Source organism: Anas acuta, chromosome 8 (assembly GCF_963932015.1).
Source record: "Anas acuta chromosome 8, bAnaAcu1.1, whole genome shotgun sequence".
Lineage (NCBI taxonomy): Eukaryota > Metazoa > Chordata > Aves > Anseriformes > Anatidae > Anas > Anas acuta.
In genome coordinates, this window is record NC_088986.1 from 22,952,145 (window position 1) to 22,967,520 (window position 15,376).

General features: G+C 43.6%; 1 long non-coding RNA gene across 6 annotated transcripts in view; it reads left to right on the plus strand.

Annotated features, from left to right (window-relative positions):
• LOC137860267 (uncharacterized) overlaps positions 1–15,376 on the plus strand; it is a 132,975-nt gene that overhangs the window by 43,489 nt on the left and 74,110 nt on the right. For all 6 annotated transcript variants that reach the window (XR_011098800.1, XR_011098801.1, XR_011098797.1 and 3 more), the window contains one exon: positions 6,840–6,901. This is a non-coding gene — a long non-coding RNA (uncharacterized lncRNA). The remainder of the gene's footprint in view (positions 1–6,839; positions 6,902–15,376) is intronic.

Below are 15,376 nucleotides of genomic sequence, written 5' to 3' on the forward strand. Positions count from 1 at the left end.
CTAACCTTGGAAACTCCATTTACTGAACCTCTTTTCTCCATCTTGGGACCTGTCCCAATTCTGCAAGCTAAAAAAACTATTAATCTGAGAGTTGTGCATCCCTTTGTCAGACTCCAACTATGCCTGAGACTTTCAGACTTTCTTTAAATGAGCAAATATTCTTGAAATCTGTGGAAGAACACCTCCATTTTGTTGCCTTGTCAGGATTCCTGCAGGGGAGACACTTTCTTAATGTGGAAAGCAAAGTCATAATCTCCTTAATTCCCTTATTCCTGCAGTCTGAGAGTTTACATGACCTTTCTGAAACTTCACTTTTGTTTGACACATTAATCCTATCCAGCAGTGCTCTTAGCTGCATGCTTAGTCTGACTTCTGCTCTTTTGCTCTGAGTTGGTGCATCCTCTTACTTATCCTGTTGCTTACTTGGTCAGCATGTGCATTGCTGTCATTGGTGGGGCAGTGTCTTTGGTCAGGCGCTGGTATCTTTGCTGCTTGTTGGTTTGTGCTGACCCCTCAGTGCATTTGTCCTGCTGCTGTCTCTGTCAACTGACAATTAAAAGCCAAAGCAGTGTTATCTCTGGTGATGCTGGTGCTGCTGTGCTGGGGATGCAGCAGGAAGCCCTTCAGAGGCTGCCCCAGCCGTAGCCAAGCCATCAGACAGATGGTCTTAAAGGATGGGATCCTGTCTGGTCCAGCCCCTGAGGCTCAGTGATGGAACATACATGTAGACTGCAAAATCCTCCTCCGTACATTGGTTATAATGTGACTGGTACTATCCCACTAGAGGGCAGTTTTTTCATGCATGTTCCTAGTTTACAAATTTCACTCAGTCCTCTTTTAAAGCCAACTGAAATTCAGATGAAAGTTATGGTCACTGAATCATTTCAGCAGCTACAGTGCCTATATGAATGACAAACCCATTTATGTGGAACTACATGACTCAATATAGAGCAGGTATTAAGGAAATAATTTTTTTTAACTGCATCATGTCTTTTGGAACAACTGTGCAACAGATACCTTGTAGCTACAAGCAAAGGAAAGAGGGATGCAACTAAGGCATGTGTTCTGCACTGAGAGCAGGCACATGGCTTCTGGATGACTTCTGCTGATAAAAGCAGAGAAGTTGTGGATGCACCATTCCTCAAGGTGTTCTATGTAGCAGCTTTGTACAATCGAATTTGAACATAGTGGTCACTTTTTATACATTCTGAAGCTTTTAAGTAAACAAGCAGGCCACCACAATGAAAGAATCCACAAAGCCCCAAACTGTCAGTGAGAAAGGCAAGTGCATATTCCTAGGACATTAGTAGTCCCAGAGGTTTTGTTTCTTAGACAAAGAACACTGCTGATAATATTCAGAAAGCCACATGAATGTGAACCATGATTGCAGGCTTACCAAATAACCTAGAGCAGCCTGGGAAGCCTTCTGCACTGTGAGGCACGGCTGTGTGAGAATGTCACGCTGTTCTGCTGGTATGTGAGCAGAGTTTCCCAGCTAGTGAGAAACTAAAAGGTCAGTCATGACCTTGTCCTGTAACTCATTAAGTCATATTTGATTGTGCTCTACTCCATTGGCACAAGCTTCTCCCAAATACTGAGGAACTTGTTTGGCTCTGCTCTCCCTAGCTGTCCATTCACAGCACAGGGGGGATGTGCTCCTCTGCTCTTCCTAGGTGCCTGGAAACATGAAGGGTTTTGTCTTCCTGTGGTCTGAGCTCATGTTAAGAGGAATGTCAGATGGTGACCTAGCTAGGAAGGTTAGTAGACAACATTCATTACTTGTTTTTCTTGTCCAGTTACGCTTCCCCAGGTCATCTGTCACAGAGCCAGGCACAGTGTCTGGGAAGAATGGCTGAAGACAGGCTTCGTCTCCTTTTCCCTGTATTAAGTGTTTCCAGGAATCATGAAAGGAAACATTGCCAGCAAAGCCAAGCTCTGATTCAGCCATTGGGATTAATGGATGTGTACCTCAATGATCCTTGTTCCACTGCCTTGTGGCAAGTGGGTTCCTGTTGAGGGATTTTTGAAACAGCAAAAATCCCATGGCTTGCTGTAGCTGAGCAAACCAAGCTACCAGGGCAACTATGAGAAGTTCCCATGACAGTGTTCCCACATCGCCCAATTGAGGAATTCAGAAAAATATTGTTACCAGTAGCTGGCTTCAAGGACAAGGTCTATGTGACTGCTAATCACAAGGGGTTGTTTTCTTGCAGGTGGGGTTGTTTTCTTATAGTTGTTTGAGTGCTTTTGACCAATAATCTTGTGTGAAGCACTGTCCGCCCCTGTAAAGTTCACTATAAAAGTTAGGCTATTCGGGCAGTAAAATGGGAGCATGATCTGACTCTACTGGTGTCTGTCGTGCTTTCGGCCGTGCTTCCTGTAACATTCCCCCATAAACAAGGTCAACATGGGCTTTATTCCCTGTAGTGCCTGCCCTAGACCTGCTCCCTCACTTTGCCTTTTGAGGAGACTGTGGTGTGTTTTGGGTCACAGATTCGTTTTCAGCTCTCTTGGAAGCTGCATGCTCCACCCCAAATGAAGTGCTGAGACACAGCCATTGAGAGTGCGCACACACTGTGCAGGAAAACTGTGTTGCCTGCCATTGTTTCTCTTTGATTCATCTTTGTGGAACAGCGCGAGCAAGTTTTCAGCTGTTTGGAGCATAAACTGAATGGCTTCTTTGGGCAGGATGCATGGGACTTCAAGCCCATGCAATGCTGAGTGAAGCCCCTGTCTGGAAGCTATCTGACAAGGTCAGACTCTGTTTCTGTCTGTCATCTCATTGGTGTTATCCTCTGTTGGTTGTGTAGGTGCAATTACTCTTCTGGTAAGCTCCAAAACTCATCTGAGAAAAGAGATCATCAGGTCTGTGCTACACTTTGGCAGATTTGATTTTGGGTGTTCAACCAGGCTTCTGTAACGGGGTTAATTCCCATGGTGTGGGATCATGTTGTGCTTGTTTGGTTTTCTGCTTCTTTCATTTTCTAAGTGCTTCCAGACAAACTGGTTCCTGTCCAGCCTCTCTTCACCTCCTCACTTCTTCCTCTCTTCTTTCTCAAGTTTCCCATGAGAAAATATATTTCTGCTAGGATTCTTGTTCTTCACAATTTTTTTTCTTTTTGTCCATGAAGCTTTTGCTGTGCAAACCTATGTCTAGTCCCCTCCAATAGGAGAGGATTTCTATAGGGTGTGAACACGAATCTATGGGCAAAAATATGCTAAAATACCATTTTGTGGACCCCAAGGCAATGGGATTAATATTTATCATAAATATATATGTACAACCCAACCCAGTTGGGTTGCACAATGTGAGCCAGCACTGTTCTTATTCCAAAATTTAGGGTCTACTGCTAGTAGCTTTCTATTTTGTTCACTCAGAACCTGAAAATATTGAACTATACTTCATCTCTACATGGAAAATGGAACAGATAACATACAAGCAGGCAGAGGCACGGTGACTCATCTGAGGGTTTTCAAAATGGTGAGGCAGAACAAGGGCTGAAACATGTCTCACCTTCCCTGGTTTACAGCTTTTAGCACCACAGCTTGTTAGTCCTTTTGTTCAACACCATCTCCTGAGCACTGCTACAGAAAATGACATAGATTGTACAGGGAAAAGAGGCGCTCTTCCAATCTGCACAACAAGAAGTTCTGGGAATAGCATAGAGGGTTTGGGTCTTATATGACTGTGGTGAACTTTCCTAACTACTGTATGTACAGTATATCCTTTGATTTGCTTGCTTCCTATCACACTTAAGTTTTTAACTAGAATGAAATTACTGAATTCTTCTAACTCAAAATTTTTCTTTTGAAAGGAAAACATTTCCAGCGGTATTACCACTTAGCTGTAAGAAGCAAGGGACGAATGAGGAAAGTTACTCAAATTTTGCTTGCTGGTTCAGCCCCCATTTCCCATTCCAGGAAAGGAAGCACCAGGACTGTGGGTGCTTCTCTGGGCTTAGAACTGAGAGCTTTGTAATTTCTGCAGGAGGGACAGATTGCCTCTGTCTGCTCCCAGGTGTACCTCCAAGCCCTAGAGCTTAGGGATATGGTTTAGTGGGGACTGTTAGCGTTAGGTCAGAGGTTGGACTTGATGATCTCTTGATGGTCTCTTCCAACCTAGAAATTCTGTGATTCTTGCCAGCAAGCCAATCACAGGTGTTTGTATTCCTCCTGTTCCAGCTCCACATTTGCAGCATCCTCGTTCACTTGAACAGGGCAATCTGGCAGGACTGTTGGTTTGGGCATTTGATTTGCTTGCAAATGCACATAGTGCTTTAGCCAGTTGTGTGGCCAAAGAGCCATGTTTTCAGTTTCACTAATTAGCACAGTATGAATTCAGCTGTAAGATTAGACCCTGAACACCAATAGTCATGTACCTCCACTAATTTTCAGGCTCAGGCACATCTAGAGATTAGATCTCTCACTTTGACAGCAAGTAGTCTAGCCACCAAGATGCCATACAGAGGATGTGTACTGCTATTTGATTCTCTTTAGTCTTAATTACGCTTCTGTCCAGATCAAAGCCACCTACAGATGAGTGTTGGTTCTAAAGAACCCGTTAATTCCTTGCAGGAAAAATGATTGAGTAAAAGTCAAAAGTACTTGCGATCTTTAATGACGTAGCCCAGCAGTCCTATAGGCTTTTGTCCAAAAAAGACTGCAGAACTGATTTAATGTCTTGGTTGAAAAAAAACTGCTTGTGATTGATTGGAAGAGGAACTTGTGCAGTCAGGTGAACTTGCAGCATTGGAAGGTTTTGTCTGGTGCTTAGCCACCTTAGGTAGCTACTATTAAGCACAGTATTCCTGTCTAGACGGGTAATCGTTCACTTCTTGTTGCTGCTGGAAGAAATACATCCTGGAACTTTTTCTATTAAAAAATGAAAATTGTCAACTGTCTTGAGCGAGTTAATAGTTAACCCTAGGATAAAATTCTCATCCTTTCTCTGCAGAAAGGTCTGAGAGGTTCAGACGGGCTCAAATATGTCAAGCACTGTTTCATGTGCTTGTCTATCCCAGATAGCTGTCTATCCCAATGAGCTGCAAAATAACAGAATAAGCTGAAAAAAATAAATCTGAATTTCCAAATTATGACAAAACTCTGAAATGTTCTTGTTAGACCGAATAAACTGAAACATCAGGAAAGAGTTGAAAGCATTGAGATATCTTGATATATCCCCGTATCAAAATAGTATGCTTTAAAAAATTGAAATAGTACATTTTCTTTTAGTTTGTTTTGTAGTACGCTTTTCCAAGAACTCATTAACTCATGAGCCATACAGCTCCCGAGCCTGCTGCTGACACTTTAACCCCAGACAGAGATACTCTTGGGGGAATAGTAGTGCCACAGGAGTCATTCTGGCTCCTGCAGCTACCCCACAGCTTGATTCAATTAGATATTTCTTTAACATTACAGGAAAGACATCGCTTCAAAGAGCCTGGTTGGAGCAACATTTTCCAGACTGTAAGGGAAGTGTAGCTCTGCATTTCTGGTATTGTCTGGAAATGAAACAGCCGGGGCGTGGTTCAACAAAATGAAGTATTCCATAAGAAATGAATTACCTTACCAAAACTTTGCTTTATAATTTTCTTTGTGGGAAGTTTGTATTTAGAAAAGAAATTATAAAAATAAAAAGGGCTGTTTGATTATTTGATTTTTGTGGAAACCCCAGTTCTTCTGTGAAAACAGATTGCCATTATGTCCTACCGAAGTGTGACAAGGAATAAGTCTTTTCTCCTTTAAAGAAAGCAAAGCAGAACAAAAAACTTAAAAGTTCAGTACAGAGCTGAATGTGCACAAGGAATGCTTCACCTTCCGAATGTCATCTAACGCTTACCTGCACCTTTCCCTGTCCCTGATTATATGGGCTGAAATCCTGACCTTGTTCAAGTCAATGCCAAAACTTCCACTAATTTCAGCAAGGGCTGTATTTCACCCATTCTCTGTTTTAGTAGTGACAGTTAAAAAGAAATACTTAGCTATCATAAAAGTACTGTGAACTGCTTTTAAGTTCCTGTGTAACTCCAGGTTCAGTCCTCTTAGGTTGCATTGGTTCTGAGCTGCCTGGGGAGTCCTACAAATAAAGCTGAGACTTATTCTGATTTTACACTGTGAATTCTGAGCATTCCTGTTGAAGTTTTGTTAAGGAACTGTGTATCTTGTGGTTACCTGGTTGAGTAATACCCAAACTTGTGTTGCTGGTAGGTGTTATGGAGGTTTGATACTGGCAAGTGATTATGTAAAACTGATTTTCCGAGTAGTCTGGGAAAGGGCACCTCTGCTTTCCTTCCTTGTCTGTTTACCACCAGTGGGTGAATGTCACCAAATGGATCACTGTGTGGTGGGCAGAGTGAATTGGGAATAGTAGAAGCCTTCTACTTCTCTTGGGGAAACAGGAGGCAGGGTACATCTACAGGCACTAAACTAGCTTTTCCCACTCCTACTGCTCCCAACACCACTTCCTAAAGCCAGGCCTCTAACAGGCCCCCACCTGTGTGACTGAAGCTTAACCCACTCGTAGATGTGGCAGGGCAAATGTAGTATCCCCTCTGAAGGAAAGACCTTGCTGAGATTTCTAGTATTTCCCTCTTTCTCTTCATGTACCTACAGTTTTCTGGCATTTTCTTCCCACCCATGAGGAACTTTGCTCAGTGGGTTATGATTTTGACCCAAACCCTGTAGTAATGAAACTCAGTTTGGTTGTTTAGCTCCTGGTGTCTGTTGCTAACCTCTCTGCAGACAGCAGAGTTCACAACACACAGCACAGTGACCTTCCAAGAACTCCTGCTGTATGTTTGTGTTTACTCTTGTATCTCCTCTTGTTTTCTCTCTTTCAGACGTGGTGGCCTTTCTGCAATACAGACTACTGAATATCCAACAGTCCGTGTTCTTCTTCCAGGTAAGATACGTGATGGTGTTAACTCTCCAGTAGGAACAAAGAAAGTGGGTGTTCAGATATCATCTGCAGCTTACAAAATCCACAAAGGCATTTTCTAGTGAAAGTAGCTGGTTTTATTATATATTTTTTTTTCCTTCAGAAAAATAAGTTTGTATGTCCATGACACACCTTTCTTCTATGGGAGGTGGATGTTTTCCTCCCTCCCTCCTTAATGAAGTCATGAGGAAATGAAAATTCAAGCCAGGTGAGGAATTGTGCTTAACAAAGGAAAGAGCAAATGTATTTACCAAAGGCAGAAAAATAGGGAAATGTATGTTGAGGGTTCTTCTGTGAGTCCCCTTGCCACAGAGTGTCAGAGCAAAGCCTACCTGGCCCTAGGTTGTGCCCCTAGGAGGAGCTGATGGGAAATGCTTTCAGAAGAGAGCAGCATGTTGAGCATGTGCACAGTTTGACTTCTAGCAATTTCTGATTTAGGTTGTCATGTTTAACAGCAAAACGTTTACAGATTTTAGAAGGTTACACTGTGTTGTTCAATTCCAAAACTGCTTTTACTTTTGTCCTTTGAAGTTGTCCATGGGCATGAGTCTCCAGTCTGCTTAGTTCTGTGCTGTAAGGTAAACAATTTACTTTTGGTTCCTATAAATGTGCTGCCTGAAAGTGTCACTACTGCCCCTCAATCCTGTACAATAACAAATAAATAATCCTCCCCTATTTATGCTCTTATAACTTGTAGTTGTGTGTCTGGTAATGTTTTCCAGGCTGAAAGATCCTTCTTTGCCTAATCTCTCCTCAAATTCTAAGCTTTTGCTGTTCACCTCGCCTCTCTCTCGACCTTTCTAATTCTAGTGTCTTCTAAGACAATCCTAATACTGTTGTGTTTCATGAGTGCAGAGTTGGCATATTCAGAGTATCCTGCACAAGGTCATTGGGTGCAATTAATTCAGGAAGGATTGGAATGTGCGTATGTTGGCAGACTTTCTTCACCAGATGTGAAGAAACAAGGCTTTTATTGACAGTGCCCTGACAGTTTTCTGTTCTCTTACCATGGGCCAAGAGAGCCTTCTGTGACTCTTTAGGTTTCATTATTGTGAACATTTGAGCAAATTTATTATCTCACCCTTCACCCAGAGTTTCACTTATGCTGAAGTTAGAATGATAGTGTATCTTGAAAGCATTTGAAAATATGTGGGGAAACATCCTTAAACTTCAACCCCTGATCTCATATTTTGTTACAAATCCATTTTGGGAACTACACACAATGAATTTCCAAAATTTGTTTTTCAGCAGGGATAGGCGTATCTCAGGCATTCTCAAATACCTCTGTTTATTTGTTAGTTGTAAGGAGTCTGAAGAACTGTTCTTGTTTCTCAAACAAACAAATTCCCTTTATTGGTAGGTGATTAGCAATTACTACTTTTCCTGGTTCTTTAACTTGTGATGGGAAATGAGAATGCCATTAAATGCTTAAATGCTGTTCACAGTTAATTGTCAGTCTGCCAAACTTATTCACATGACCTCCAATTGCTCAGTTCACCTCCTGTTTGGAGCTGCAGGGCCTATTCCTCACTGACCAGGCAGCTCTCTCTGCAGCTCCTGCACCCAGAAGGGTGTTTGCTCTGCCCCTGGCAAGCTCAATTGAAATTTGGCAGAGAAACCACATGGATTTCAGCAACACACCATTTTGTGACTAAAGCAAAAAAGAGTCTGAAGCCAGCCAATTTAAGGATCTGTTTGCGTCTCCTTCATAGGAACTTGTTCCTGTTTGGCAGACAAGTGATGTGATTGTCTGAAGTGGGTCCGTCTCCTTGTCTGGCTTTGGCTTTCCTGTGTTATTTTGCATTAGCAGCAAATAGCTTTACTGTTTACAGAACCAATTGGTAAGATTTTGCCTTGGTCTCTCAATGCTGCTGGTTCCTAAGTGAAAAAGAAAAGTCATATGGAGTAAAGCATGGTGAAATGTGCAGCAGAAGAGCTGTTGGTGTCTGTAGCAGAGGGAGCTGGCATTAGCAGCAAGGCTGCCAGGAAGCAACGGGTCACACAAGGGGGAGATGAGCAGGGTGAGGGCTGTGTGGGAACTGGGCAGGAGGGAGCCAGGAGGAAGCAGGACCGAGCTGGACGGGAGATGCAGCAGTCAAGTGCTGTCCTTTGGGATATGCTGGCAGCGTAACCGCAGTGTTTTCTGATCTCTTGTCTCTGTGATCTCTTGTCTCTGTGGCCCTCTGCCTGTGGCTGCCTCCTGAGGACCTGTTTTATCTGAGCTGTACAAAACAAACCATGTGGGTTTCCTTGAGTGGTGTTAGCAGTTCAGGACCCAGAAATATTTGCAAGAAGCATAAATTCTTTCTGTTGTCTCATTTTACATTTGTCAACAACTTCCATTGCACCTGCATAATGTAGACAGTGCAGAAAGAAATGAGGCTGTAGCTTTTAGTGGTTAGTCTGTTTTCAGCTTCAGATCAAATATGTTTAAATTTAAAGTAACAGCTTCTTGGCTAATAACTTTATTCTGAGATCTTGAGCCTGAGCTCCTGGATTAGCTTGTGTTATCACTAGACTGCTCTAGCAAGTCAACGTGACGTTTTTGTTACTGGAGTAGGAGCTTGCTTGCTCTTTCCTGGGTGTCTTAAGTATGTTTTGGTTAAGAGATCAAATTAACAGGAACTATTCCATGTAAAAGGAGAAGCCTGATTACAGTCATAATAGCCTTAAGCTTGTTTGAAGACTGTTTATTTTAAGCACAAGCAGGAAGGAAGATGAAACGCTTCCCAGGTCCGTGGTGGACAAGGCAAAAAGTCCTGAGCTATGGTAGTGGAGGAACCATCAAGCTGAAACCAAGAGACATCTTTAAAAGGGAGGGGTGGTGAGGAACTGGCATCGACCACCCATGGTAGCTGCTGAATCTCCATTTTCAGAGTTCTCCTGGGTGAGTGCAGTTGATGCTGGGAGAGAATGAGGCCCAGCAGTAGGTCCTAGGGCTCTCCCAGGAGAGCCAGGCTGCTGAAACACCCCTGGCTCAGGCACACACAGGGTAAATGTTCTCGTTAACAAATATTGTTTGTAAAAATGCACTTGTGGTCTCTTCCTTTCTGTCAAAAGCAGAGTGCTGTTTCTTCAGTGATGTCAGTTCATGAGGAAGTACTGAATTGCTGGGCCTTGCTCATGCAAAAATTTCTTCTTTGTCATAAACCCTACTCTATTCTTCATGGCCTCGTATCTAAGTGCACGCCTGTGTGAACTGGCATCATGCAGTTTTCTTGCTTCTTCAGCACAAAAACCAACCAACCAAACAAAAAAAAATACAACAGACACTATTACCAAAAGAATTGTTTTCCTCTGGCTGCTGGGCTCAGCCACTGCACATGTACACACATGCTCTCATCGACTGTGTTTGTGTTGGCCACTTTCAAAATTGAGCAGTGTAACTGCAGAAGGCAGCAGTTGAAAGATCCTTTTATGAATAAGAGTGCTAGAATGGCTTAGGTAGTCTATCCTGCTTTTCTCATCTCTTTGTAACCAAATATTTCATCATGTGGGAAAAATGAGAGTGAAGGGAAAGAGGTAATGAAAACATCTCATGCATGGAAAGCAGAACTGCTGCAACGCAACCTAGCAGTGACCCGGATACGAGGTGGTCTGAGATACCAGATGCAAGAGCTCAGCCTCCCTTAAAATAATTTCTTTGCACCACACGTGAGCCTGTGCGTAGTGCTGCCTGTATGCAAAGGCTGTGTGATGAAATGAGTGGAAAACCCCCTGTGTATCTGTGAGGTCTGAATTCCTTCAGGAGGTTGGCAGCAGTGCCAAATGACCTGGAAAGGCCCTCTTTCATCTCTGTCTCATCACCCACCCTTTCCTGCAGCTACAAGTGCAACATTGGCCACAGCTACAGCAGTGAATCACAGCAGCTCCTGAGCAGATTTCTTGCTCTCGGTATTGCTCTTCTCACCACTTCTAACATGTAACAAATTACCCCAGTCTTCCACTCATCAAATGATTAATTTTCTGTGACATGAGTCAGGTAGTGCTCCAGGTGTTAAACACGAAACAAACTTGGATGCTTGCCCATCATAAAGTTATCTGATTGCAAGCTTGGTGATCGTTATCCTGTTTGAACCAATTATCTCATGTAACCATCGTGCAGCCACCACATCTCAGCTCCAAGGCTAAAGCACCTGATGATTGCCAGGGTTTCAAGAGTATGGCTAAGGCTGTACTAGCTGCACAACAAAGAATGTGTTTTTGAATGTGGATCCAGTTTTTCACAGGGGATCAGTGTCCAAATTCCACCCTGGTGTTTTAAACAAGCCAGACCTTCGTGTGTCAATACAGGTGTTTCAGATGTTTTTTAAAGGTCACAAACATGGTTTGGAGACACAGCTACTTACGCACTAAGCACAAGACAAGCTGTTTGTGAATACTTCTGAGGAAGGACTGTTCTTAACAGTCATATGGCCAGTGCTTGGAGAGCTATGGCTGTGCTCAGCTAAAAAGCTGTGTAAGCATGATTTCCCCCCTCTCCCCCAGTTCTTATTTAGGGGCTTCTATTTGCCAAATAATGGACTGCACTGTTTCTCTGAGGGACTTCTGACAGCAGTGAAGAAAGAAAACAGCTCAAAACTTTCAACTTTGCTGTGAAATGAAGGAACAAGTTTCCTGTCTGCTGTTGCCCTCACTGTCTGCAGTACTTGCCAGATAGACAGCTGGGCAGTGCTTGGGGTCTTCCTGCCCCAGGATGACTTGCGTAGATGATAGGAAAAATTGCTGCAGTATGAGAACAATTGCAGGAACGATTACTAGCAATTAAGGCTGTTAACACAGACCCCTGACCTGCTTCTCAAGCCTTTAGACTCTCTTCAGGGTTCCCAGTCCCAGATGATCTTTAGTTATGAGAAGTGCCTTGGGTTGGCGTGGGAGTGGGTGCTAGGGAGGGAAGCTGTCCTGTTGGGCAGAGAACAGCTGTCCAGGTGGGATCAGATCAGCTAGGAGAAAAGAAACATCATTTGGTGGATGATTGGGTTGAAATGCTGGGGGACTGAGGGGATAGGCATGATGCAGAGCCCTCCCAGCACACTTCTCAAAACAAATTAACGTCTTACTCTCTGACTTCCACCGTTGCTTATGCAATGTTTCTGAGATTAGGGGCTCCATGCATAGTACTACACTGTGCAATAAAGTGTTTCCTTTCATCAGTTTTGTATATGGCATCATTTATTTCTGGACATTCCCTGCCCATTTGCAATGCAAGTCCCCAGTCTGCTTCCTCTTATTTATTCATTGTTTTGTCTGTATTACTCACCCCTTTTCCTGTGTAAACTTTACTTGAGCTCTAAGTCCTTCTCTTCATTAGTTGTTCTGGTTGTCTTTTTTAATTTGTCTATTTTAAAAATAAACCTGCTGCTGACAGTATATCCATGTTCTTGGTCTTTATAATGTCATCGCTTTGTTTGCATCATGCAATTCATTATCCAAGAATCATCAAATGGTTCGGGTTGGAAGGGACCTCAAAGGTCATCTTACTCCACCCCCCTGCCATAGGCAGGGATGTCACTCACTGGATGTGGCTGGCCAAGGCTCCATCCGTCCTGGCCTTGAACACTTCCAGGGACAGAAGTCAACAGCTTCACCCTTATAGTGAAAAATTTCCTCCTGAAGTCTAATCTAAATCTATCCTCTTCTAGTTGAGGCCATGCCCCTTTGTCCTAACATTATCTACCCGAGTAAAGAGTCCTCCTACAGAGTACTCTAAGAGGACTCTAAGAGATCTCTATGTAAGAACTCTTGAAGTACTGAAAGGTCAAAAGGAGATCTCCCTAGAGCCTTCTCTTGCCCAGGCTCTCATGTCTTCAACATCCCCAGCTCTCTCAGCCTTTCTTCACAGGAGAGGTGCTCCAGCCTTCTGATCATCTTTGTAGCCCTCCTCTGAGACCCGCTCTAGCAGATCAACATTCTCCTTGTAGTAGTAGTACTTCTTACAGTACTCTTCCCTCACAAGGGCAGAGCAGAGGGGGATGATCACCCCCCTCACCCTGCTGGTCACACCTCTGTTGATGCAGCCCAGGATGCAGTTGGCCTTCTGGGCTGCAAGTGGCCACTGCTGGCTCATGTTGAGCCTTTCTTCCACCGTTATGGATCCTTCCTTCTTTTTTGGGAGGCTTGGGGATGGCCTTCAAGTGCACTAAAATCTGAGCTTATTGGGAGAAGAATGCCGTTTGCCCTGTCCTTGCCACTACAGCAGCATTCAAGCAAGCAGAATCTCTGCCACATGGAAGGATGAACGGGGCTTAAGGGAAAGCAGTGGGTTTCCCCAGGTAAAGCCCTGAAAGGAGACGTGAAGGCAGGGCCAAGCAGTGTGACACCCTTGTGCGGAGGTGAAGGTCACCCTCCCGGTGACCCTCTCCCTGGGCAGAATTGAAAGCAGTGCTGTTCTGCAGTGATTAACATACCACACTCTTTCTTTAAGAACCTCCTGTCTCTTTTTACCCTGCCATCATTTTAGCATGAGTAATCTTAGCAGTGGAGGTATTGTGAGAATTGGTAAGCCAAGTGTTATCATGCAGAGAAGGGCTGCAGAGCACCAATCTGATTTCCACCACTAGGCAAAAGCTATTTGTTTTCCTCGGTGTGATTGAACTGATTTCAGACAACATGCTTACAACAGAGTTACAACATGCTTACGTAAAAGCCGGGCATCCTCTTTCATGGTCTCACGCCTACCTGTACTGTTGTGCTGCGCTACTTCTGTCTAGTGATCCTTCTTAAAATTTCCTTCCGGTACCGCTTACGCTTGTCTGTGTGCAAAGGAGAACTCTCTCTGCAGCTTCTCCTATTTTATACTAACATAGAAATCATCTGTTTCAGTTTCTTCTGTGCCAGGAGCAATAATTACTTAAGAGGTCTTCAGGTTTCTACCTAGGTGGTGTCTCAGTTTCTATTTTCGGTTTGCTTCTGGGTTTCCGCTTCCACTGAAGTGGATGGTGGCAAATACGAAGAATCTGAGCTGGAATCTGTGCATAAGTCTTAAAAAAAAAATTGTCTTGGCTTGTTCTTTGCAGCTAATGTAATGCTATGTAATGCTAATGTAATGTAATGCTTTGCAGTTAATGTAACGTAATGTAAATGTACCCAATTTTTGGTACCTTGGTCTTTGGCTTCTGGTATTGTTTTCAGAAAATGGATCTGAATGAATTTTGTTACTTTAGTATAATTTTCTGTTTGCTCCATAACTGCTTGGATGGGGGGTTTTGAAACATCAGGTGTGACAAAAGCTTTCTCAGCCTGAGGCATGGCTAGTTACACAAAGCAGAGCCTTCTGGTATTAGAAAGGTTTGTCACAAACCCACAGACTATGCTTCAGTTAACTGAGGTTTGTTGGGTCTCCAAGTTTTGAATGAAGAAGCAGTAGTTGGACCATTTATCGCATTCAGAAACTTGCTGGCTTCTGAAACAACTGACTTCACGTGGTCACCAAAGGGCCCGGCAACCAGTAAGGAAGTGACTGCAAATCTTCCCAGTTCCATTCTGTTTTACTAGGCCAGTGGTTATGAAAGTTTTTGCTATCCTTGTCCCACAAGTTTTCCTGTGGAACACCACTGCACTCTCACTTGAAGCTGACATTTTTTGTAAATGTCAAGGTTTAATATTGTTCCAAAGGCCATCTGCAGAGCTCCTCTGATAGAGTTTCCCACATCTCTGTCCATTGTCATTCTGGGTTTTTGCTCCACCTCATGCAGAGCGTGGTGAGAGAAGTGATGGTAGAAAGCTGTGGATGTCAGTGTGGTGAAGCTGAAGGCTGGGTGCATTTCTCTGTTTGGTGGTAAAACTCTGTGTGGGTGGCTTATCCTGCATCTGTAGTTCTCCAATATCTGCGTTCCAGAGAAGGTTTTCCTATTCTTGTGTGATAAGGAAGGAAGCCTGGCAGTGCAAAGTGGGATGTGCTTCTGCTTTCTGCCATCTGGGCAGAAGTCCAGGGGAATGAGAACAAATGTCCCCAGGAAGACAAGTCCTGCCACAAACTCGCCAGCAGCCAGACGCCTCCTGGTGCTGTCTAAATAGGAAGCTGAGATTTCTCCTGGGACTTCTGAGTCACAAATACCATGCGTAGGAAAAGAGGAGGTGGGGCTGCTGTGCCTACCCCCCCCCCCCTTTTTTTCTGTCTGTCCATCCATCTGTAAATCTAGAAACCACATGGAATAGAAAGGTGGCATGAATATTCAAACATCCCGTATCTGGACCTAGTCACAGATAAAAAGTTGAAATGAAACATGGAAAAAAAACAGGTCGTGGAAGGAAAATTTTGCCTTCCTCATAAACAGAAGGAGAACAGAGAGGAAGTGGAAATGCTGTACATGAAAGAGGTTGTGTAGGTTGACGTACGACCCAAATAATGAAGGCTTGTCCTCCGCTTTCATTAAGGATGGTGTATGAAGTTAATGTTGTAGTCTGTATAAAAAATACAAATATGGTAAGGGAAAGCCA